Consider the following 25,939-nt stretch of genomic DNA (forward strand, 5'->3'; position numbering starts at 1 on the left):
TGTTGTTTACTCGTTTGTTTTGCCTTGATATAGGGCATCTCACAATGTGGTGGCTGGCTTCCGTCAGAGTAAGAGTTAATGAGAGCAAGTGAGAAGGAAACCAGAGATCTTTAATAACCTAATCTCAGAAGAAACATCCCATCACTTTTACTGTGTTCAGATTTTAAAAGCAAATCACTAGGCTCAGCTCACACTCGAGGGTGAGGATTCCTCAGGGGTACTATTGGGGACATATTTAGAAGCTGCCCACCACACCATGATTGACTTTATTTTTAAATCAATTTGCTAAGGTGTGATTGACAGGTAAAAGCTGTGTGTATTTAATGTATACAACTAGATGAGTTTGAGGATAAATATCCACCTGTGAAACCATCTCCTCCATCAAGGTCATACACGTGTCTATTACCTTCCACAGTTTACTCCCATGCCTTTATTATTAAAGTCAAAGCCACAGAAGCAGAGAGTAGAATGGTGGACAACAGGAGCTGGGGTGGGGGCAATGGGGAGATAGTGTCAAAGGGTATGACCTTTCAGTTATGCAAGATAAGAAGTTCTGGAGATAGAGTTCCTAAGGTTATAAATACTGTATTATATACTTAAAATGTACTAAAAAGGTAGATCTTATGTTTAGCGTCCTTACCTTTTAATTTACAATTCACTTTTATATTGAATTTTTGTAATTTACAATTAACTTTTATATTGAAAAATGGTCCTGGTTTGACTGTGACTGCCCAATTTTCAGCACTAAAATACTGAATCCTGAGAAATTCTTTGGTCCCAGGCCATTGGGAATAGTTGGTTAGCCTACTTGCACTGTCAAAGCTCTGGATTCTATATAGATACTTCTTCCTAGATTGTCTTAATAGCCTTCTTTTACTACTAGCACATACTACTCAAAGATTCCTTTTGATATTTTCTCCTTCAAGAATCCTCCGTCTTCCCTTAAACATCAATGGTCCTTCACAATTGTAGAGCATTCTTGTAGTAATACTATGCAAGTAGTCTTTCATTCTGCTTTTATGAAGAGTTGTGTCTTTTTTCCCCCTACAGACTAGAATTCTGAGAGAGCCATGAGAGTTGATTCACTTTTAGTTTTATGGTACCTAGTTCAGTGATGAGTAATTTTTCAAAAAGAATATGCATTTTATAGAAGAGAAAACATGATATCAGAAAGGTCAAGAAAAATGTTCAAATTCACTCAGCCAGTAAATGGAGAAAAAAGATCTGCAGTTGCACTGATTTCTACCAGAGATATTAATGATGAATTATGAACAGATTTATATTTTAAAATTTCCTGTCCCAAACAATGACCTGTCCAAAACTGTATAGTAAACCATTTAAAAAGCCTGCATACTTTTAGACACCAAGAAACAATAATTAAAAAATAACATTTTTGCAGGAAATAGAGATATTTCACATTTAGTGTTGATGTCAGACTCTGCATTCGGAAAAGTCACATTATTGGAACGATATTAATCACATACATCCTTAGCTTTCTGCATAAGCACTGGTGGTTTACAAATATAGGTGCATTAGGATTAGATAAAATGACTTTCAAAACTGTATTATCCAACCCAATGAGCAGGGGCCAGCTGGAGTTTAATATTGTTTTCCAGATTGTCCTATATTATTTGGATTTTGAGCAATTGTTCACATACATAATACTGGGGCTGGAGTAGAGAGTGTAAATTTAATGCAAGAACGAACAATGATTATTCCATGTTTATGAGTAGATAAGAGGTGTTAAAGAATGCTAAGCATCGTGATAGAAGGCAGAAGACAATTTATCAGAATAAACAAGTTTTAGGAGTAGCAAAATGAGATTACTACCCTCCCCCAGTGAAACTTAATAATTCAGTAGTATATTAAGAAAGATGATGGATTTGAAGGCAATTTTGTATATTGATAAATAGCAAGGATGTGATATTCAAGGCTATGACTGTAATCTTCCAAATTATGGACAGGGTAATCAACAGTGTACTGACTGGAAAAAATTTAGATTCAGTAAATCTTCAATAAATCAAATTATTCAGTGCCCAGGCTCTAGATCCAAATACCTCAGGCTGTTTCTTAGGTGTTCTATTTCTTAAGTCAAAAAGTATGTGGATATTCTATTAGTAGCTGAGCACATTCTAACGGCATAAAATTGTTCTATGCTAAAATCATTATAGATTTAATTAGCAACAACCTTTGAATGACATTGAAAATGAATTTACCATTATAACCATATTCTTGAAGATCAATCAACTTTAAACAGGACCACATGCAGGCTTACTGATAATTTAGAATTTAAAGTATAAACAAGTATAATATTTAAATGGCAAAAACAAACTAAGATGGGTGAATCCTGAGAAATCCTCTTTTCATTCTGCATAACACTATATTGGATACACGCACACTCATATACAGACACACACACACACATACACAAACATACACACACAATTATATGTTTTCCTAATGTTACAGGTTTTTAGTAATATTTAATGCATTCAAAATATAATACAACTATTTAGTCAATAGCAGAGGCTTATTGGCCTGTGATATTAGGTGAAGTATAAGTCAGAAATTATTTACATTAGTGTTTTCAGGTGATAATGGAGTAAAATTAGAGTAATTTTTGCTGTCATCTTATCAACAGTATGAATGACACTTACCAAACTATATTTACTTAGGTAGATGTTTTCCTAAATAGTCTCACTTTATCTTTAGTGAGAACAACAGAATAGGAAATCAAGACAGAACATTCAGTCACTGTTTTCACCGTGGTTAATCGTTGAAACCATTAATGAGACCCCTTGTGCTTTTCTGGCTATCTCTATCTTGAACTTGATCAGCAAACTTTGTCTGCATTAGTAGCCATGGCAACTTCAGGATAAATATTGAGTACTGGCCTTCCAACTGTTAAAAACCTTTAAGTCACATTTAAGTCTGTAGTGTATTACCACAGAGACACTAGCATGCAAAAAATAGAAATTTCACAAATAGTTCCAAGAAAAAAAGGTAAAATCTGATGAACAACCTAGCTTATTATAAAATTAAATAGAAGATAAAGCGCAAAGATTAAAAAAAAAAAAACTTTTTCATCCTGAGGTGGTAGGCACACATGACAAATTTCAAAATTTCGTAACAATTATATAAAGCTTTTATGTAAACAGATCATTAACACAATTGCATACTTAGCTGCTGGAAGGAATATCAAAGAAAAGGTAGAAAAATAGGGTAGTACAAGATGAATTCAATCTGAATAACTTTATTGCCTTATTAGATGCCTATGTATGATACACAGTGTTATGGAGTACCCTCTTAGTTGAAGCTAAAGGACAGAATTAAAAATCATTTAAAAATACACACTTGCTGCCAGAATTGCATTCATAGCCACTCCTCAGGCTTTGTTGGTATCTGTAGACTACCCTGTGTTGACTCAGAGCTCTGTCTATGACATCTACATATTGACGACCCTTTAGATGGGCAAGCTGCGGGTGCTCATCTCACATATGCTGAAAGAGCCTTTTGATTTTGGCACAAATATGGATCCTTAAAGATTGTTAGAATAAATAAAAGCCTTGTGGTAATTGTATTTTCTAAAGGTTAGCTTCAGTATCTCCCACCTCACAAGCTCTTCTAAGGATTTAATTTTGACATTCCTTCGAAGTGTCGTCTCCCTTGAACCACATGAACTATCCTAACTGCCTCAAACACAAGAGTATGCTAGAAGTATCACTATATATCTTCTGAGGCTAGGTGCTCAAAATAGCACATACTTTTCTTACTCTCTGCAGACACTTGTTTTTAGAATCCACCTGAAGCCACCTTATGAAGAAGTCCAAACTAACCTACATGAAGAAATCACATGGAGAGGCCACATTGCAGCTGATGGACTGTAGAGGTTCCACTGACTGCCATCATCAATTGCCAGATACAAGAAATAAGATGTTTCCAGATAATTCCAGCTCCTATCAGTTAAGTCCTGTATCATCTAATATCTTCCTGCTGAGGCCTAAGACATGAATGAGTAGAGCAAGCCATTACTGCTTCATTCTTGAAATTTTAGGCCTCAGGATTTCTGAGTACAATAAAATAACTCTTCTATACCTCAAAATTATTATGGATTATCATACAACAACAGTAGCTAGAACCGACACCAACTACTTGTCCCCTTATTTGTACCAGCTAAATCTCTTCAGGCAACGAATTCCTAATTATGTTTTCTAAATTTTTTAAGTGTTTTCATGATATCAAGCCCACCTTTACGCAAGGGAAGTTCTTTAAATACATATGTCATTTTTCACTCAAAAAGAAATGGCTGCTGAATTATCAACAAAAAGCACCTAAGTAACATACAAATTTCTCAAAAGAAGATATTTACATCAATTTGAATGTCACCCTATGATTTTTAAAAGAACATTTGTCTCATGCGCACTTCTTTAACAGCGATTGTAGCTCACCCTTAGCAGAAAGCTAACTTCAAGTCACTTAATATCTCTTTTCTTCTCCCAAAATAATAAAATATATTCTTTTCTTGAGCATTTTCCCACAGAAAAAAAAAATAAGTAAACAAACTCATAATCCTGAAATATCAAGTAACTGATTTACTGATATTAGTTGAGTCAGCACAAAAGTCTTCCTAATAAAACATCAGAGTTTATAAGGTATGCTTCTGCTTTCATAGGTTTTATATATGTGGGGTAAAATTCCTCTCTAGAGGAACTTGGAACCTAATACTGTACTCATAAAGAGAATTTTTTATTCCTGCCTATCTAAAAGTATTGATTAGAAACTTGAGTTGCAGAACCTTACTCTTCAAAAGCACAAGCTGGGTTTTTTGAAGTTCTTGTTTTAGGATATATTCTGGAAAAAAAAAATAGATCCATGTGTGTTATTAAAAATATTGTATTTGGTTTTTCCTAACATGTACTTCCCATCTCTTCTCATTTGGCAGGGGCCAGCCTCAGCTAACACTGTCTTAATCACATTTCAGCCATGCTATAGAAACTTTAACTGAAACCTTACATTTTCTTGAAACTCTTATTATAAATACCTTTAGGCAAGTTCTAAAATTTTCTCACATGTAAAATATCTGCTTATAGAAATATAGTCTGTAGCTGGTTAATTACTAATTTAGAAAGTTCCCATCTGTGGTAAATAAATCTATGAATAAAGCAAAATGAGTCTTACTGATTTCTATGGCAAGGGAAAATATTTCACAGACGATTCCAGAACAAAATATTGTTAGGAAAAGTAAATGCAAGGATTTAATTGTGTATGGATTAGACCTGGATATTCTTACGGTAGAATATCACAGCCAAGTTGAGTCTTTCGTCTCAAAAATTCAGCAAACATTGATTATTTAAAAGAGGAGAGGCATTGGGAGTTATACCTGATGTAAATGACGAGTTGATGGGTGCTCACGAGTTGATGGGTGCAGCACACCAACATGGCACAAGTATACATATGTAACAAACCTACACGTTGTGCACATGTACCCTAGAACTTAAAAAAAATATAAAGAGGAGATTCTGGATGAAGAAGAAAGTATTGAGAGAGGACGCAGTAAGGGGCTGGTTAGGCAGATAGAGAGGATCTCAGGAGAAGGACAGAGAAGGGCAGCGTTCACAAGAACAACCACAAGACAGCACCTACACCACCTCTGCAGCTAACAGGAACAAATGTGGTTAAGAACTTCTTGTGCCAGGACGTTGCTCAGAAGGAACTGTCCCAACCTAGGCGCAGGTGCAATCAATCAACCTAAATGTCCTTAACCTAACCCAGCTCATTATAATGTCATTAACATGACATTAGCATTGTGGTTTTATCCCCTGACCCATAGGTTTCACTTAGGCACTCGTAGGTAATAACCAAGGGGAAGTCACTCTGGCCAAGCCCAGGCATGCGCAGATGCAACAGCCCAGAAGTAAAGCTTACTCCTCCCATTTGGGCAAAACCCACAGAAGGCTTTCAGGCTTCTGCCACATAAAAGACCCAGAACTCCACCCCATTTCTGCAAAACTTGCTGTCAGGCCCTCTCTCTTTGCTGAGAGCTTTCCTTTTGCTTAATAAACCCTACTCTATTCACTCTCCAGTATCCACGTACCTCATTCTTCTTGGCTAGCAGCCTTCGCTCTCGGCGCCTGCTCAGCCTCGGCGTCCACTCTGGCAGCGCTTGAGGAGCCCTTTAGCTCGCCACTGCACTGTGGGAAGACCCTTTCAGGGCTGGCCGAGGCCGGAGCCGGCTCCCTCTGGTTGCAGGTAGGTGTTGAGAGAGAGGCGCGAGCGAGCCAGCGCGAGTTCGGGCGGGCGCGGGCTCGGGCTCGGCGGGCCCTGCACTAGGAGCAGCCGGCCGGCTCCGCAAGCCAAGGGCAATGAGGCGCTTAAGCACCCAGGCCAGCCGGTCCGCCCGCACTCTCGAATTCTTGCCGGGCCTCGACCACCTCCCCGCGGGACAGGGCTTGGGAGCTGCAGCCCGCCATGCTCCAGCCCCCGCCCTCGCCTGGCGGTGGGCTGCGGCGAGGCCGGAGCCTCCTGGACGAGTGCCGCCCTCTGCGCCAAGGCGCCTGGTCCCATGGACCACGCAAAGGCTGAGGAGTGCGGGTACACCCCTGCGGGACTAGCGGGCAGCTTGGCTTGGGCTCTAGTGCAGAAACCATTATGTGAAGCAGCTGGGCTCCTGAGTCTATTGGGGAGTTGGAGAACCTTTATGTCTACCTAAGGGATTGTAAATAAACCAATCAGCACTCTGTGTCTAGCTCAGGGATTGTAAACGCACCAATCAGCACTCTGTCAAAATGGACCAATCAGCTCTCTGTAAAATGGACCAATCAACTCTCTGTAAAATAGACCAAACAGCTCTCTGTAAAATGGACCAATCAGCAGGATGTGGGTGGGGTCAGATAAGGGAATAAAAGCAGGCCGCGGTCCCCTTCCACTTTGTGGAAGGTTTGTTGTTTTGCTTTATTGTGATTAATTAGGTATTGCTGAATGCTTGGGTCCTTTTAGCTTTTGGTGAGTAGTTGTGAGCTGTTAACGCTAACTGCGAAGGTCTGCAGTTTCCTTCCTGAAGCCAGTAAGACTACCAGCGGCAGTGAAGAATGAACACTTCCACTTCCGGAAGTGCCGCCTTTAAAAGCTGTGAGGCTCGCGGTGAAGGTTTGCAACTTCACTCTTAAAGTCAACAAGACTACAAACCAACCAGAAGTAAAAAACCATGAACACATCTGAAAAAATAAACTCCGGACATACCATTTGTAAGAACTGTAACGCTTACTGCGAGGGTCCGTGGCTTTATTCTTAGTTAGCGAGATCAAGAACCCACCAACTCCGGACAGAATACTGCAAGAAGTTGGTCCTAGCTGAACTAAGGTAAGAGCTAAGCTGACTGCAACAGTATTATGTAAATCACCAGGCATTCTTCAGTCATTTTTGTGTAATTGATGAGTGTACTTGTTGTGGTTTTTGGGGACTAGCTTAGGAGATAACTGAAAAAATTTTTTGATTTTTGTAATAATCTGTTTTAGATAAATTATTATTTCTGAAGCTACCGATTGTTTATAGTAAATCCATGAGAGATGCATAGATTTGTGTGTAACTCTTCCTGCCTCACTGGTTATTCTCCTTTTCTCTGTTTTTCCTACCCACCACCTTCTTTCACTCTTTCTGGCTTTTCTTACAGAAGACATAACTGATCATTATATAAAAATTTTAAAAGTGAGATATAAAGTGAAAAATTTCCCTTCTCCCTCATTTCTAACTTCACTCCTAACCATTTCTGTATGCTGAGGAATAGTGCATAATTTAACGGTAGCATCGTCTCTTGTTTTTATAGCTTCTTCAGACCCTCTTGTTCTCCTTGAACCTCAAAACACTTATTGCTATGTGTTTGCATCCTCAGTCTTGTCTACAAGAACTCCTGCGTTTAGTTTCTAAGGTCTTTGTTTTCTGCTATTTTTTCTTTTTTTACGTAGAAAAAGGATTATGGCTCCTTTCCCTTATGCTTTTCCAGGTTCTGTGTAGCAAAAGCCTGGGGGAAATTGAGTTGCCGAAGTGGAAGGAAGGGAGGGAGAGAGTAGGGAAAGTCCAAGACCACTAGCAATGAATAGCTCATATACCTGTCACACACTCTTTTGGCAGCTTCTTTTTGGTCTGTTCACAAAGAGGTTTCCAGACGCTTTATAATAGTCCTCACCTCCATTGCACTGTTGATTACTTGGGTATAAACAATATTTCTTTCATGCCTTCTGATGTCTTCAGTCTCTGCCCTGTTGTATCGAACACCTTGTCTAAATCTCAGAGCTGGAGAATAAATGGCAAGATAGAGGGTGGAAAATCTTATGCAGAAGAAATGTTGTAAGCTGTTCTCTTGAATGGAGTGATAGTTACATCTTTTGCTAAATCTTTATTGGCATACTTTTTTTTTACTCACATAATTGAGCAGCCAAGTTCTAACTGACCGTCCTTCACTTGAGCATGAACTATATTACAACTCCTACTTTTATCACCAAGTTTTAGGTAACTAAATTTAGAGAAAAGTAGTCTTTTAACCACAGAAATAATGAGTGGTTATTTGATAATTTGCCTCTCATGAAATCAGTTGTTAGTGCACACTATTTGTTGTATAGACATACACAATATTTAAATTTTACTACATTCTCTTATAAAAGACGTAACTTTTTATGTTTATTTTATGCCTATTCACTGTCTACTACATGCCAGTGTGAGTGAAATATTGCACTCTGTCCTTGTGGAGCTCATGTTCTAACAGGTGCTCACAAATGGATAGTTTATCCTGCTATATTAAAAATGGAACTCATTTAAAAAAAAAAAGGATAAAGAATTCAATCTAGCCCAACAGTATTGCAGTTATGGGATGGGCGTGGTGTTTCTTGCCTATAATCCCAACTCTTAACAGACCGAGGTGGGAGGATTGCTTCAGCCCAGGGAGTCGAAGTTGCAGTAAGCTATGATCACGCTACTGTACTCCAGCCTGGGCAACAGAGAAAACCTATATCAAAAAAGGAATTGCAGTTAATGCAGCTTGGGTATATAGGGATAGTTTAAATAATACTGTAGGGTACACAGTGTAAGCACCCAGGTTGCCTAAGAGTTCAGACCTAGTGATGTTACACTGTCAATCACTGTTTGATTATGCATCCTATTTGTGTATAATGGAGTTGTTTCATATATGGCAACTAAGAAAAAATTTAACAATTTCGAAGAGAGAGCAAATTGAGCATAACCTGCTGACCCCAACCTGCAAGGTCTTATTTGGAGAAAAGGGTATTTTTAGGTATGCTTAAGTTAATATTTTAAGATTATTATATTTAAAGATAATTCACCTTTAAGGTAGGTGAATTATCTGGGTTAGTGTGGATCCAAATGCAATCGTATCTGTCCTCATAAGGAAGACACAGATGGAGACTTTTCTCACACAGAAGAAAGGGTGATATGAAGACAGAGGTTGGAATGATGAGGCCACAAGCCAAGAAATGAAGGCAGCCACTAGCAGCTCAAAACAGCAAGGTGTAGATTCTCAGAGTTTCCACAAGCAGCACAGCTCTCACAACACCTTGATTCAGCCTAAGTGATACAAATTTCAGGTATCTGGTCTCTAGAACTATGAAAGAATAAGTTTAACTACAAAATTTGTGATAGTTGTGACAGCAGCAGCCACAAGAAACTAGTATGGGGGTAAAGTAAAATAGTAGCTTGAATTGTGTTTTGTGAAATAGTTGTTCAATAGCTGATTTTCTGAGAAAATAAATGGAGAATTGGTTTTAAAACGCTTTGAATAATTCTACACGGTACATGTTTACCTACGTGATAAATCACAATATTATTAAAATACTGAAGTCTCTGAGAATTCCTGCAATTAAGAAACCCAGTTTAGTATGTTAACTCCGTTACTAAAATTGTTCAATCACTGACATCCTACTGTTTTTGTAGCTCTAATACTTTGGCCCAGAGTTCCATAAGACATAGTTTGGGGAAAAGAGTCAGTGATGCAGAGCTGGCTCACTCCAAAGGAGCACATTGCAAGCTGAACTGACAGTTCAGATTGTCCTCCCCATCAAGAAGTCTTGTACCAGGCTGTGGCAAAAACATTTGAAGTTACACAGTAATTTTTATGCATGACAGTAACATTTATTTTTTAAATATGTGCGTATAAGACTATATGTAAGTATGAAGTCATTCCAAATAGTTATAGCTTTATATGCGATGAACTGTAGTTTCCATAGCAGTAAAAAAATATAAGAAAACACATTGGGGAAATTGCAAGTACTTAAATACTGATGAAATTTAATGAGCTACCAAAAAAAAAAAAAAAGCTGAAAATATCCAGACTGAAAAATGGACATTGTTTTTAGGAATGACACCTGAGTCACCATCTCAGTGTACTTTGTGACTTCCAGAATTGAGATTACACCAGTAGAAATGCAAAGGAGGAAGGACAGATGAGATTTAATCCCTGGATATGTGTGAGAAGTAGGGAAGAAAGAGTGCCTTAAATGAGTAACATATTTCTGGATGTGATGAATTTTAGTCAGGAAAGCTTATTTAAAAATGAAGAAAGTTCAAATGGAGATACATAAATTAGATAGAGGACTTGTTAGGCACAAGTGAGCTGAGTTTCAGGCAAGTAGCCTTTATGGTACTTGTATGTTTAGGAGCTACATATATGATCTGAACTCAATACAGAATTTGGGAGCTATGGTAAATTGAATAATGGCACCCCAAAAATGTCCATGACCCAGACCCTGTGAATATGTTGTTTTACATTGCAAAAAGACATTGTATAAATGATTAAGTTGAAGATACTGAGTTGTGATATGTTGGATTATCTGGGTGTGCCCAGTGCAATCATGGGGATCTTTAAAAGGACACAGGTATCAGAGATTAGAAGAAAGGCAATGTGATGACAATGGCAGAGATTGGAATGATAGGAACACAAGCCCACAAGCCAAAAAATGATGATGCTATGAGTAGTTGAAAGACAGGAAGAGATTCTCCCTGGAGCTTTCAGAAGGAACTAGCTTGTGGACACCTTGATTTTATTCCCACAAGACTAATTTTGGACTTCCAGTTTCCAGATCTGTAAATTAATATATTTGTATTGTTTTAAGCAACTGTTTTTTGGTAATGTGTTTCAGCAGTAATACAAATCTAGGAAAAAAAATTGAGTTTGGTCATTACATTTGATTATATGGACAAGATAAACACATGGCATTACAAGAGAACTACAGATGTTTAATTAGTCGATGAAACTTAATTTTTGAGAGGTTCTTAAAGTATTCCTTTAGCATTGATAAATTTATAGTAACTTTACAGTGTGTATTGACTATAATATTTAATTTAACAACTCTTTATGAACAATGAAAACTTTTTCATATTTAATTTGCGTCTGCATCTATCAGAGCTCTGAATCCAACTTAAGTTTCCTTTTCTTGACTCATTATTACACAGTTTATTGTTTTGTTCTAAAGTATTGCAGATAACACCTTGTTTGGACCATAAAAGACTAATACATAAGAGGAGGAACATTAATACATAGCTGTTCAAATTTTATGTCTAGATTTGATATCCTGAGAAAAATGTACAACTTTAATTAAAAATATATGAAACCTCACATTAAAGGAAATCATGAGAGACCTGATAGCTAAGTCTAATACTCCATCATAGGCTGGATCCTGTTAAAGTGACTAACTGTTCTGTTTAATCTTGAACTGACAAGTTTCCTGGGACATGGGACTTTCAGGGCTAAAACACGGACAGTCAGACTACACATACTGGTTCGGAAACCCACACACACACACATACACGAGAAAGAGAAAGGGAGAGAGAATGAATATAATAAGCAAACAGGGCAAGTTATGACAAGTGAATTGGTAAAGTGTATAAGGCTCTTCCTTGAACTAATTGGTGCAGCTTTTTGGGAGTTTGAAATTATTTTCAAATTTTTAAACGTTAGGTAAACGAAAACCATTTAGATAAAAAATTGTTGAACTAAGTACAAGGTTCTATTTTGTCTGGCACCTAGAATTGCTACCCAGACTTGCTCATGTCCTTTCTCGTTGCCGTCACACCACACTTCCTCTCCGTCCTTTCCCCATAACACATTCTTCAGCCTTCATTTCGTTCCAGAGACAGAGCCTGTGCACTGTCATCCTAGTGAAAATTGCACATATTGACCAGGCTGATTGAAATACCCTTTCTAATCCCCTTTACTCTGGCTCTCATTATCTAGTTAATTTTGATTAATATTTAGATCAGTTAACTTTTTTGCTTTCTTTATAGCCTGTGAGAAACAATACTCCAGATTAAGTCGAATCTTCCTGTTACCATCTCTGTATGTGTCATGTAACTCTTACAACATTGTTAACATTTATTTTTCTGTGATTACTTGATGGATGTCTGCCTCGTCCACTAGACCCGATGATTTTAAGTGTCAGAAATATGCCAGTATCCGTTCACCATTTTACCCTCTCTGTCCGGAACAGGATCAGACACATGGAAAGGATTCCACAAATACTTGTTAAGTGAATGAATTCTGATTCACCTGGCTCAAAATTTCTTAAGGAATAATCATATGCTTTTGCTCAGGTGAGACAGACTGAGGATTATATATATCGATGATTAATTTTGCTTTTCCTCCAATTCAAAAATACAAATGTGAGAATGTAAATGTGTTCATATAACAGTTCATTATCATCTAATGTTCATAATATTTTAGGTAAGTTTTTTTATTGTGAATAGATACCACGTGCAAAACACAAGAGTGTTGAGATTTAATAAACTGGTGAACAAAAGTGCTTAGAAGTATGTATTTGGTTTTATTTTTTACAGAATGATTTAAATAATGTAGTCATATCTATCAGTAACTCTCTTGTCCTCTTTAGTGTATATCAAAACATTTTAGCCACAGATGAAAACTCAAGAAGAGCAATGATCACTTTTTTCAACTATTTCTCTCTTGACATGTGTTTTGTTTACCAATAGTGTCCTGCATATTGTAACCCACATACATTCTGCTCTTTGCTTGCTTGCTTCTGTACCTTTGATGTTTTTCCTTCTGTTTGGAATGGCTTTATTTTTACTCTTTCTAATATCTATTAATTCTTTAATACTCATAATACTTTTCTATATCTCCTCTGTGAACATCCCTCCAAGCATGCATGCCCACCAGTCTGGGTTAGGTGCCTAGTTGTGTGTTCTCACAATCTTTGAGCATTTTTAATTGAAATTGTTGTGGTACATGCACATTTTCTGTGAGTGACTTTCTCCCCTACTGAACTCAAAGAGCCTTGAGGGTGAATACTGCGTTATTCACAACTGTAAATGCAGTTCAGGTCAAGTCCCTGCTGTTTAGTGGGCACTCACTATAAATTTGATAAACTTCAACTAATCAGATCACACAGAGGCATGAGCCTGAAAATCAACAAACACATGTCTCTTAGTGGCCTCAATAAAAATAAATGTGACATAGATTGTGAGCCAAAAACCAAGCGCTGTCTTCATAGAAGAGTCCCTCAGGTCTTACAAACTCTTATTTTAGACACCATTTAAAAAAAAAGTGCTTGCTTATCTGATTTCCCAGCACACAGAAAATTAAAAGCAGCAATTTGGAGGCAGTAAAAGGGTGATGTTAAAGGCAGGCATTGTAACAAAAAAAAACTTCTAGTTGCTGACTCGAGGTTACACAAAGGTGATACCTAATGTACAAATGAAGCCCTTTTTTTTTTTCTTATTTAAACTAAATTATGAAAAGCAACCTCTGGTGTGTTCTTTGACTAGGGATAAATTAAATTGCAAATTATTTTAAAAAGACAACTATAAAATCTCAATGTTTGAACATTACTCATACACTTCTAAATAACTTGGTTTTTAAGAGGAAATACACAAAGCTGTACAAAACATCTTGAAATAGTAAAAATATGACACATGAGAGATACTATTATAGATGTAGGTATACCAGAGCATAAAAAGAAATGTGTAGCCTTAAGTGCATCTATTTGAAAATAGAACAAAGCTAGAAAAAAAATAGAAGTAAAACAAACTAGGAGGGAGTAATAGATCAGAGATCAATAAAAGAGCTAAGATACTTAATAACTGATAACATGAAGAGAGCTGAATTTGTTTTTTTGAAGCAATCACTAAAATCCGCTTATCTTTATTGATTAAGCTAGTGGTCGTTGCATCGGCTGCAGATCCCTAGATGCCATATATACAATAAAACTTTCCAAAAGAGTAACTTTTTCTTAGTCATTCACTATTTATTTAGTACTTTCTTTGCGTCCATGAATGTTTTAAAAGGTTCTGACTTCAAGGGATTTATATTAAGGCAACAAAAGAAAATAAAACAATAAGAAAACACATCAGTTGAGGTTTTTTTTTTTTTTTTTTTTTGCAAGGGAGTGTGACCACAGTATCTGGGAATACTGCTAAAGAAGAACACAACACAAGTGAAGATTGAATTTGCAGATTAGGGATATGCTTTTTGTAAACAGTCGACGAAAAAAGAATGTATAGTCAGGTAATGGAGACACTGTTGAAATACGAGAGATTTCAACATGCTTCAATATACTTTTCTAGAAAAGTGTAGCTGTAGATCAGAAATATGAGGTCAAGGGAAATTTATTTCTCATCTCACATGGAGAACACTAAGAAGTGTTACAGGAAAGGGAAAATAAACATAAGATCCAACAGTAAGTCCTTGAGAAGACAGAAAGAAGGAAGGGAACAGCACTGATGTTCTATGCTGCATGGTTTAAATGTTCAGATTTTCATATTCATATTTTTTACTTCCATGTTACTCTTTAGAAAACTGAATTTGAAGACTTCTGGTAATGTCTGGATGTGAAATTTATTTAGACACTGGTTAAGCAGGTTACATATGGGTCAGGATATTGGAGCATATATATTTTGATTCTAGAGAATGTATTTAGATTTTAGGTATTTAGACTAAGTATTTAGAGTTCTAAGGTTTGACATGGGGTAACAAATTTTCTCATTACCTATATAAAAATACCAAATGATAAGACAAATATCCCAAACATAATACAAACCACTTTCAGAAAAAATTAAAATTCGCAGCTGGGAGATTTCTCCTCTAGCTTATTTTTCTACATCTCCCTCTACACCAGCCCCATTCTACAACTTTGCCATGTGGTAATGAATATTACTAGTTAGTGTAAGGAGTGAGTAAACTGGGAAAGTATTTCAACTACCTTTGACCACATAAGCTACCTGGGCAAATTTTTCTCTGTGAGTTAAATGTGAGTGGGGACATTAACTTATTTCATTACACTGGGACGTGTCCTCTGTCAATCCGATCCTGTCAAACAATTTAATAATACAGGTTAGCCTACTTCAAGATATATAGTGTTGGAGGCAGGGATCTCAGTAGCCTTAGAACATAATTTCACATTACTGAAAGAATAAATTCCAAATAAACTAACATCATGTCAAAGGTTCCTGCAGCAAAGACCTGCATGTTCTGCCACTGTCTAATGTTCTAACATATTGCAATGCCTTAATGTTTCCAGGCATAAATGTCTGCAAATATTAAGATCCTCAACTTCTAAATATATAGTTTTCTAAGGGTAAAACATACCTATTTTAAAATATAATTGCCCTGAAAGGGAGATCTGCCATTTTTCACTTCTCTCTGCAAATTTTCCTGTCTAATTGTACAAACAATGGTTTGTCTTTTGCCCATTTTTATTTTTTTAACCAATAGGGTGATAGTTATGTGCTGATTTGCTAATGAGAGTATGGACTATGCTTGTTTTTCTTGCTTACTTATTAATACTGCCTATGTGTATTCCTTATTTGGATGATAAACTATATAGTCACTCTAACTACGGTGCTTTGCCCTGGAAAGCAACCCTGAGACAACCTCAGAGAGAAACAGAGGTGCTAAAATTGGTATTGCAAAAGTGAATGGCATTAATGGCTGGGTAATAAATCCTTTTGTTCAGGTTTCCCATTATTTACTTTCAACACAATGAAGGGAAAAACTAATACAGTTGTCAGATGACAGATTATTAAAAATAATTTTGAAGATAGATAGCTATGTAATTTGGGCCATATAACTATTAAGAAGTGCAAAGAGCCGAGAAACCTTGCCATAATAAAACAGCTTCCATTACCATCTGTTTTTGTGATCACATTTTCTCGGCATCTACCTAAAAAAAAAAAGAATGTAGGAATAAAATTGGTGAGTACTGTCTCATTCAAGTAACAAATACAGCAATACTTCATTTTGTTGTGCTTCACTTTATTGTGCTTTGCAGATACTGTGTTTTCTGCAAATTGAAGGTTGGTGGCAACCCTGCACTGTACAAGTCTATTGACACCGTTTTTTCTATAGCATATATTCACTTTCTCTCTGATGCACTTTGGTAATTTTCACAATATTTTTAACTTTTTCATTATTATATCTATTACGGTAATGTGGGATCAGTGATATTGGGTGTTATGATTATGATTGTTTCAGGGAGACATGAATCCAGCCCATATAAAAAAGCAAACTTAATAGAAAAATATGTGTATTCCAACTGCTCCACTGGCCAGTCACTAATCTCTCTCCTTTTTATTGGACCTCTTTATTCCCTGAGACACAATGATACTGAAATTAAGCCAATCAATAACTCTGCGGTAGTCTGTAAGTGTTCACGTGAAAGGTTCTCACTTTAAACCAAAAGCTAGAAATTATTAAACATTGTGAGAAAGTCATGTCAGAAGCTAAAACTAAGCCTCTTGAACCAGTTGGCCAAGTTGTGAATGGGAATAAAAGATTCTTGAAGAAAATTAAAAGTCTTGTTCTAGTGAACCCATGAATTATAAGAAAGCAAAAAAGTCTTACTGATAGTAAAGGGAAAGTTTTAGTGGTCTGGACAGAAGATCAAACCAGCCACACCATGCCTTTATGCCAAAGCAAAATCTTCAGTTCTATCCTCCTCAATTCTATGAATTATCATAGAATCGATCCCCCTCAATTCTATGAGGGCAGAAAGAGATGAGGAAGCTGCAGAGAAAAGTCAGAAGCTAGCAGAGTTGGTTCATGAGGTTTAAGGAGAGAAGCCATTTCCATAACATAACAGTGCAAGGTGAAGCAGCAAGTTATTCAGAAAATCTAACAGATCATTGATAAAGGTGATGCACTAAACACTTTTTTTGGAATTCTAAATATTTCATTATGATACATATATGACAGTTGTATATGTTTATAGGGCACATGTGATGTTTTGGTATGGGCATACAATGTAATGATTGAATCACGGTAACTGAAGTCTATCACTTCAAAAATTTATCATTTCCTTGTGTTAGGAACATTCCAATTCTAACTCTTTCAGATATTTTAAAATATACAATAAATTTCTATTAACTATCGCCACCCTGTTGTACTACTGAATACTAGATTTAATTGACTCTACCTAACTCTACTTTTCTACTCATTAACCATCCCCACTTTATCCCATTCTTCCTACTGTTCTTTCCAGCCTCTCATAATCATCATTGTACTTCCAATTTCTATGAGTTTTTTTTTCTACTTCTCACATGAGTGAAAACACATGATATTTGTCTGTCTGTGCCTGTCTTCTTTCATATAACATAATGTCCTCCAATTCCATCCATGTTATTACAAATGAGAAAATTTAATTTTTTATGGTGAATAATATTCTATTGTGTATCTGGATCATATTTTCTTTTTCTTTTACCATTGATGAACACTTAGGCTGATTTCAAATCTTGGTTATTGTGAACAGTGCTGAAATCAACATGGAACTGAAGATATCTCTACAATACACTGATTTCCTTTCTTTTGGGTATGTACCCCATAGTAGAATTGCTGGATCATGTAGTAGTTCTAATTTTTAGTTCTTTGAGGAACCTCCATACTGTTCTCCAAGGTGGCCATACTAATTTATACTCCCACCAACAACCTCTTTTCCACAAGAAGAGGACTCCCCATTCTCCACATCCTTGTTAGCACTGGTTATTTTCCATGTTTTCGACAAAAGCCATTTTAACTGGGGTGCGATGATATCTCATTGTGTAATAATTTTGATTTGCATTTCTCTGATTATTAGTGATATTGAGCATTTGTTATATACTTGGTCATTTGTATATCTTATATTCACATCTTTTGCCCATTTTTAATCAGATTATTTTCTATAGAGTTGTTTGAGCTCCTTATATATGCTAGTTATTAATTCCTTGTCAAATGGGTAGTTTGCAAATATTTTCTCCCCATTAGGTGGGTGGTGTTTTCGCTTTATTGATTGTTTCCTTGCTATGCGGAAACTTTTCAGCTAAATGTGATCCCATTTGTCCATTTTTGCTTTGGTTGCTTGTGCTTTTGAGATCTTACTCAGAAAATCTTTGCAAAGACCGACATCCTGGAGTTAGACAACCAATTTTCAATGTAGAACGAAGCCTTTTATTGGAAAAAAAATGTCATCTAGGAGTTTTCTACATAGGGAGAAATCAATGCCTGGCTTTAGAAACTTCAAAGATCAGGCTGACTCTCTTGTTAGTGACTAATGCAGCTGGTGACTTTAAGTTGAAGACAAGGCTCATGTATCATTCTGAAAATCCTAGAGATATTAAAAATTATGCTAAGTCTACTCTGCCTATGCCCTATAAATGAATCGACAAAGCCTGGATGATAGCATATCAGTTTATAGCATGGTTTGCTGAGTATTTTAAGCCCACGTTGAGACCTACTGCTCAGAAACAACATTGTACCTGTTTGCCTAAAAGCTCTGAAGGAAATGTACGAAAAGATTAATGCTGTTTTCATGCCCACTAACAGAACATTCATTCTACAGCCCATGGCTCAAGGAGTAGTTCTGATCTTCAGGTGTTATTATTTGAGAAATAATTTTCAAAAGGCTGTAGCTGCCATAAATAGTGATTCCGTGATGGACATGGGCAAAATAAATTGAAAATCACATGATTGTTAGCATGTTGTATCAATAAAGTGTTTTCAAATTAAGGTATGTACAGTTTTTTAGATACAATGCTATTGCACATTTAATAGACTATAGTATAGTGTAAACATAACTTTTATAAGCACTGGGAAAGCAAACTATTTGTGTGACTTGCTTTATTGTAATATTGGCTTTATTATAATGGTCTAAAATCAAACACACAATCTCTCCAAAGTATGCCTATAGTGGTTACACATGGACATGTGACAAAGCCCTATTAATATCATTAAGGGATTTATTTTAAGAAAATGTAAAATTATTATAATAAACATTTAACAAAACTTTTAATATAATTTTATTACTTTAATTCATCATGTGCTACTAATTGTAATGATAATTTTGGCTTTATACTAATAATCAGCATTTTATATGGGAACTATACTGTATCATTTAAGACTCTAAAGAGAAAATTTTAAATTTATTCTAGCATGGTATATCAAAATTTATTATTTATGGTGTTTTATAAAAACTATCAGATTTACAGATTGTATTAGTGAAATATTACAAATATAGAGAATTACTGTTGGTCTCAAATACTAGAAGACATCATTTTTTTCACACATATAGTATATTTAGCTTTTTTGTGTACTCTTGAGCAACAAATTCAAAACACACTTTAGATAACTATATTAATAAGCATTTTGGTTTTATATCCTTACTGTTAAAATATATTTTAATATTAATTTTTAAAATTTCAATATTTTAAGGCCAAATTTTCATGGATTTCAATTTTTGATATATTTTCTAATTCATCATTTTTATGAATTATCTAAAAATCAAAGTGATACTTTATTTTGTTGTTTTTCTCTTAATTTCTGCTTTTGCTGTAATCTGAAAATGTTAGAATTTGCTTCTTAATATCAAAAAAGTTATGCTATTTTATAAATTTATATCGATTTGTTTTATATGCCAATTACATTTACCTCAAATATCTCTTATTTTTAAAATATAAACATAAGTTTATATTTGGCAAAAGAAGTTACTCAACCTATATGCTTCCAAGCTAGAAGTCATTAATTCTTATTTTGTAGTTGATGTATAAAAACATTTTTGTAAGTTGTTATAAAAAATTGTCCATTTTCAAATCACCTTTCTCTCAGCTGGATCCCAAAGAATTCTTCTGTCTTCCATTTCACCGGATTCAAGACAAAGTGTGATAGAAGAAAATTTAGAGGAAAGGAGAAAGGCCTTGAGTGATGTTTCCTTAGTTTCATAGTACATGACAAATATTTATTCCTTATTTGCATTATTCTTTATGAGTATACCATGAACTACTGGCAAATTTTTAAATTTTAAAAAATTATATGTATATACACACACACACAAAAATTTGCCACATAGTGTGTCTTTGAGAGCTCTCCAACTTCTTTCTGGATTGGGAATGCTACCACAGTAGAAAGCATTGAGTTTCCACAAGATATACTGTGTTTATATCAATAAAGATTGTGTTTTCACTGTCTTAACTATATTCTTTTATAACTTGATAGTGTTTAAGCATTGATCTGCCATTTCAATGGTAAATGCTTTCCAGAATTAATATATAGGGCTCACCTACCATAGATTTTCACTGAATAGGGTCCAAGAAGGCTTCTTGACAAATTTTGCTTTCTCCTTTTTTTTTTCTTTCTTTTTTTTGAGATAGGGTCTCACTATGCTGGTCAGACTGCACTCAAACTCCTGGGCCAAAGCAGTCCTCCTGCCTCAGCCTCCTGAGTTGCTGAAACTACAGGCACACACAAATGCAACCAGCTTAATATATGTGAACAAAAATCAAAGACAGAATAAAAAGATCCAAGAGATAGTGTAAGCAATCTTTGGTTAAAAGAATTAAAGCTGAAAGCCTACAGAATTCAAAGATTCTGCAATTTCAGTTGACACTTGGCAATGGTAAAACATGATAGCTATCTATCCACATGCTTTTTTACTTTAATTCCTTTAAACTGAACTTGCAAGTTCAGTCAGTATTCATAAAAGAAATTATTTCACCTGAATAAATTTTTTAAAATAGCTTAAAATTCACTATTATGTAATCAAAAATCATATAATCTTAATAAAGTTGCTATTTTAGAATTCAAAGAAAATAACACTCCAAATAAAAGTAAAAATCACATTTCAAAACACTTTCAGAAATTGTGATGAATCTCAGCCTTAAAGTTTGTGTGAAAATTTATAATACTTGTCACAAAGTCAGCAAAATTTTTAAGTCTACTAAATATATTGTATTATACATGATGTACTTAGAGGAAAAATTAAATAAATGCCCTGTCTTTGCAATATAGTTGAGAAAAAAAATATGTTCTTATGGTGACATAAAAAATTTGTAGTACAAAATAATTTAGAAATCCAATAAACACTCCAGATTTACTGTCAGAGATCTTTAAAAATATTAGGCATTGAACATTGCACTACTTGTAATGCTGTATTAATTATGAAAGCAGTATATTTGTGTATAATCTACTGTAAGCTGTTATTACAAGTTTTTACATTTTTATTAATGAAATATTGACAAAACGCATTGATTCTTGAAACTTCAAGACGTTGAAATTGTTAAATCCAACTTAAAATTGTATAACTGAGGCAAAAAAAGTCAAATATATTATATTGAATAGTTAACGGTTTATCTAAAATCCAAATTTAACTGTGTTGAAATATTTGCTCAATCTGCAACCTTACTCTAGTTTCTGAAGAAATTGATAAATGCGTGTATATATATATATATCATAAACAAAATACAGCATCCTTGTCTTTTCAAATTAATGATAGAGATAATTTCATATCGATATCATTTTGCTTCATTTATTATATAGCATGCTGTAGCATTTACATAACTCTATTTGAAGATTTCTCTACTGAAAACCATCTTGATTTTTCAAATATTGTGCAATCACACATTAAGAAAAATTTGACAGTATATACTTTCATATGTTCCTTTCGGTGTATGGACAAACATCTTTCAAGAGTAAATATCAAAAAGGGAAGTCTTGTGTCAAAATTCAGGCATATTTGATTTGAAAAAATACTGACTTTTCTATCATAATGTTTACCCAATACATACTAATGATTACATGTTCAATCTGGTTTTATTTTGAATTTTGATGGTAAAAAGTAATAACTTGAAATATTTTTTTCTGATCCATGATGCAAATCATTTTTTCAGATTTTACTCATTTATATTTGGTTTGACTATGCATCTATTAATTTTTTTAATTTTTAATTTTTGTTAAATTTTTAATATGTTGTGTAAATACTTGTTTTAAACATAGCTAATTTCTTCCAATCTGCCTCTTGATATGTAACTTTATGGCACTATCCTTTGCCTTATGGGTGTTTAACTATTAATGTCATGCAATCTAGCAGTACTTGTTTTTATATATTTTTTACACTATCTTGAGAAAGAAGATGTCTGTGATATGCTGACTAATAATGTCCAAGATCTCCATATCCTAATATGTTAATTTAATTGGCAAAAGGGATTTTGCAGATTTGACTAAATTAAGGATCTTGAATTGTAAAGATATCCTGAATTATGGTCCTATGTAATGACAAGGGTCTTTATAAGAGAGAAGACATTCTGAAAACATAGCATAGAGAGATTTTAAGATGCTGCACTGATGACTTTAAACAAAGATTGTTGTGGTCTTAATGGTGTGTCTTTCTCAAAATGTATCCAATGCAATGTATTAGGAAGTAGGACCTTTGGGAGGTCATTAGATGATGAGGGTGGGGCCCTCATGAATAGAATAGCGCCCTTTTAGACCCCAGAGAATGCCTTGCTTTTTCCACCAAAAGAAGCCGTGGCTAAAAGGCAATATTATGAACCAGAATGTAGGCCCCTGCCAGATACTGCAATGTTTTTATGCCTTGATCTTGGACTTCTCAATTTCCAGAACTGTGAGAAATAAATTTTTGTTGTTCATGAGTTACTCAGTTTATGGTATTTTATCATAGCAGTCCAAATGGACTAAGACAAAAGTGGAGAAAGGAGCCATGAGACAAGAAATGCTGCTATAGAAGCTGCGAAAGGCAAGGAAACAGATTACTTCCTAGAGCCTGAGAAAAGAGTGAAGCCCTTGCAGGCACCTTGATTTCAGACTAATAGAACCCACTTTGAACTTTGACCAATAAAATGATAAAAGGATAAATGTGTGTTTGTCATCAAATTGGTGAAGTAATTGTTACAGCAGCAATAGACATCTAATGCAAAAGGTATTCCAAATTGATAGCTTTTTCTTATATATTCAATTAACAGTTCTGTAGTTCTTGTTTAACCCATTTAAACCAGTTGCCAGTTTGGTAGCCAACATGTTTTTGTAGCCTACACTTTTCCAAATAAATGGCCATTGCTGCGTTATTATTAAAAATGCTTTCTCTGAATTTATTTTGCACTGTTTAATATGTATTTAGAAAGTTTCCAAATTTTCTCCACCAAGCCTTAGTTCTATTATGATAATTATATTATTGTGATAATATATTTTATAAATTTTTTTGTTATTTGGTAAGACAAAATTTTTCTTTTTTTTTCTTTTAAAAATAATCTAAAATACTCTGGTACACTTATTCCAGAAACTCAAAAATAACTTTCATATCAATTATTTAAAAATTCTTATTAGAACAATAATTATGAGGATTTCTTAAACTCTCCTTTTCAAAGGGAAAAATATTTGTCCTTTTCAATTTTTGGAATGACCATCAATGCTTCAGGCACTCCAGTTGGTGTTTTGTTTCTTTTTGTTTTGTTTGTTTATTTTATACTTTTGGAACTCATATTCACTAATCATTAGAGCCCTAATTTAATTGGCAATCTTCTGAGTTTTTAAAATTATATTTTAACTTTGGAAATCTTCATTCAATGTTTGTAAATACTTTATAAGACCAAATGACTTTTTTTTAAATATGAGCATTTTAAGAACACATATCTCTCTGGCAAAGTCAGATCCAGCTGGGCTTATGGCTTCCTGTGCAGATGACTGACCAGGCTGAGAGCAGAGGTGTTAGCATTCAGGCCTCCCTGGTGAAGACTTCGCTTTGCCGCTCTTTCTGTTAGTTTTCCTCTTCTAAATATATTTAACAGCTTCTGTTACACAGAAAATTTCTTTAATTGACTTAAGAGTATATATATAAGCATTCATACTTGTAGCACATATTTTACTTTAGTGCATCTTTTTGTTTCATTTCATGAGGTATTTGTGTGGATAACACATTTCAGAAAGTTCTCAATTTGCATTTTTTAATTTTTAATTTTTGTGGGTACACACTAGGTGTATAAATGTATAGAGTACATGAGATGCTTTGATACAGTCATGCAATATATAATAATCATATCATGGAAAATGGGATATCCATCCCCTCAAGCATTCACTCTTTGTGTTACAAAAAAATCCAATTGTACTATTTCAGTTATTTATATGTACAGTTAAGTTATTATGGACTATAGTTACCTTTTGGTACTACCAAATACTAGGTCTTATTCATTCTTTCTATTTTTTTGCACCATTAGCCATACCCATGACCCCCCAGTCCCCCACTAGCTTTGCCAGCCTCTGGTAACCATCCTTCTACTCTGTCTCCATGAGTTCAATTGTTTTGATTTTTATTAGACTCCACAAATAAGTGAGAGCATGTGATGTTTGTCTTTCTATACCTTGCTTATTTTACTTAACCTTTTTCATCCATGTTGTTACAAATTACAGGATCTCATTCATTTTATGGCTGAATAGTACTGATTACATATATGTACATTTTGTTTATCAGTTCATCTGTTGATGGGTACTCATGTTGGTTCCAGATCGTGGCTATTGTGAGCAGTGCTACAACGAAAATGTGGGAGTACAGATGTCTCTTCGATACACTGATTTCATTTCTTTTGGATATATAGCCATAGTGAGATTTCTGGATTGCATGGTAGCTCTATTTTTAGGTGTTTGTTGTTGTTGTTGTTGTTGTACTAATTTACAGTCCCATCAACAATGTATGAGGATTCTCTTATCTCCACAATGTCACCAGCATTTGTTGTTGCCTAACTTTTGGGTAAAAGCCATTTAACTCTGTTGAGATGATACCAAATTGTAGTTTTGATTTTCATTTATCTGATGAGCAATGATGTTGAGCACCTTTTATTATGCCTGTTTGCTATTTGTATGTATTTTTTTGAGAAAAATCTGTTGAAATATCTTGCCATTTTAAAATCAGATTATTAGATAATTTTCTATAGAGTCGTTTAAGTTCCTTATATATTTTCATTATTAATCCGTTGTCAGGTAGTTTGCAAATATTTTCTCTCATTCTGTGGGTTGTCCTTTAATTTTGTTGGTTCTTTCCTTTGCTGTGTAAAAGGTTTTTGACTTGATGTGATCCCACTTGTCTACTTTTGCTTTGGTTGCCTATGCTTGTGGGCTATATCTAAAATTTTCACCTAAGACCAATGTCCTTGGGATGTTCTCCGGTGTTTTATTGTAGTAAGTTTCATAATTTGAAGTCTTAGATTTAAATAATCAATTTTGATTTTGTACATGAACAGAGATAGGAGTCTAGTTTCACTCTTCTGTGTGTAGATACCCAATTCTCCCAGGCCTCTTTATTGAAGAAACTCTTTTCCTCAATGTGTGATCTTGGTATCTTTACCAAAAACGAATTCACTGTAGGTATGTAGATTTGTTTCTGAGGTCTGTTCCGTTCCACTTGTCTATATGTCTGTTTTTAACCCAGTATCATGCTCTTTTGGTTACTATAGTTCTGCAGTATAATTTAAACTCAAGTAATGTGATTCCTCCAGTTTTGTGCTTTCTCAGGATAGCTTTGGCTATTCTGGGTCTTTTGTGGTTTCATATACATTTTAGAATTTTTTCTTCTGTTTCTGTGAGTAATGTCATTGGTATTTTGATAGGGGTTGCATTGAGTCTGTAGATTGCTTTGGGTAGCATGGACATTTTAACAATATTCTTCCAATTCAT

The sequence above is a fragment of the Rhinopithecus roxellana genome, chromosome 18 (genome assembly GCF_007565055.1).
Source record: "Rhinopithecus roxellana isolate Shanxi Qingling chromosome 18, ASM756505v1, whole genome shotgun sequence".
Taxonomy (NCBI): Eukaryota; Metazoa; Chordata; class Mammalia; order Primates; family Cercopithecidae; genus Rhinopithecus; species Rhinopithecus roxellana.